At 42.6% G+C, this 1,570-nt stretch overlaps 1 non-coding gene across 1 annotated transcript; it reads left to right on the forward strand.

Moving 5' to 3' along the window:
• Positions 1–262: 262 nt before the first annotated feature.
• trnat-ugu (transfer RNA threonine (anticodon UGU)) lies at positions 263–335 on the forward strand. The gene has a single exon. It is a non-coding gene; the product is annotated as a tRNA-Thr (tRNA).
• The last annotated feature ends 1,235 nt before the right edge of the window (positions 336–1,570 follow it).

Consider the following 1,570-nt stretch of genomic DNA (forward strand, 5'->3'; position numbering starts at 1 on the left):
AATCTGAGGTTAAAAATGACAAATTGAAGTGTTGGAAATGTCAAGCTGCTGTTCACTGTTGGATATCCTCCAACTCCGCCTGCCACGAGGAACCCGTGAAGCTCTTTTCTGAAACTGAGCGGTTTCTGTCATATTTCAGCTTTGACTATAGAACACAGTGACTGGATGTGCATCAGACGTCGGTGGTCTCTGCTCATGCAGCTTTTACCTGTGCATATTGGTCCTCACAGAGGTCTTTGGTCCACCTCATCATCAGAGTGTAGGCTCCATAGCTCAGCGGTTAGAGCACTGGTCTTGTAAACCAGGGGTCGTGAGTTCGATCCTCACTGGGGCCTTACCTGTGTTACCTTATTAGCACAATTTCATTCTGATGTGCTAAAAAATGAAGTGTCTACTCACCATGCTCTTGGAGAAATGCCGAGACTTTCCTGATTGATGGCAAACCACTTCTTTATTGATCTATGCAGAGGTCTCAAAATCCCTCATTAATCGTGCAGGCGACGTCAAGTCTCGCCGTTATGGGAAAAATGGAGCATTTTGGACCCAGCGTGCATGCATCCCTTAGAATACACAGTGCCAACTTCTTTTACATACATGTAAACATTTTGCAAATTTCATAAATGTCCAGCTAATCAGTGAATGGTCGCCTGCCTCTGTGTTTTGGCCCTGCGACTGCACTAGTCCAGCGTGCACGCTAGCCTAAAGGCAGCTGGGAATTGGATAAGTGGAAGAAAACGAATGGATGGAACAAACCCAGGAGGACTTTAACGTTTTGTGATCCCATCTTGGCACCGCTGCCAAGTTTATGGCAACTGATTGTCCAATAGTCTCGAAGCCGACACACAAGTAAAAGAGTCCTTACACTTGTTATAGATGTAGCCATAAATTCTGTGTGGAAATGTGTTACAGTGTAACAAGAGTCAATTAAAATCAGATTTTTTGTTGTTATCATCCCCATTCCCAAAGCCTGTAGCTATTATGCAGTGAAAACATATATTTGCAACTTTTGTTGAACAGGTGAAGCACACTCTGCAGTATTTCAAGGGCAGCCACTTGGCACTGACAATGCATGCTGGGTCTCACCTAGAAGGCAAAGTACCCGAACAGCAACATATTTTTTTAATCAAGGACCAACAGCATGAATTCATTTCAAAAGCCCAATCCTTACAGTGTTAGCTTAGACTCGACTCCTTGTTCTTCCACGGCACAGATCATTAAAATATGCTTAAATGTCTGTGGTTTAAAAAAAAGAAAGAAAGTAAGAAGGGGAAAAACTGCCCTGAGAAGTAAAGTGAGTGACTGTGAATCACTCTTAGATCTTATTTCCCTTAGCTGAGTTGTTCATGTTAAAGTTGTTTTATTTATAAAAGCATTCCAGCTGAAGCCTTTCATGCTAGCTTAGATTCACTGCAGGCTTAAGAGTCAGACTGAAGCAAGCTAGCTTCAGAGACAACATCGTTTTTTTTCACCTTTTTGTTGGGAAGAAAGGGTACAAAAATAGTTTCATACAAGCGTAATATCCAATGTTACAGGCTTTAGCGCGGGTGAGCAATTTCGGAGCAAGTTACCC

The sequence above is a fragment of the Copadichromis virginalis genome, linkage group LG15 (genome assembly GCF_057382275.1).
Source record: "Copadichromis virginalis isolate Kocher_CV1m ecotype Utaka linkage group LG15, C_Virginalis_male_GT1.1, whole genome shotgun sequence".
Taxonomy (NCBI): Eukaryota; Metazoa; Chordata; class Actinopteri; order Cichliformes; family Cichlidae; genus Copadichromis; species Copadichromis virginalis.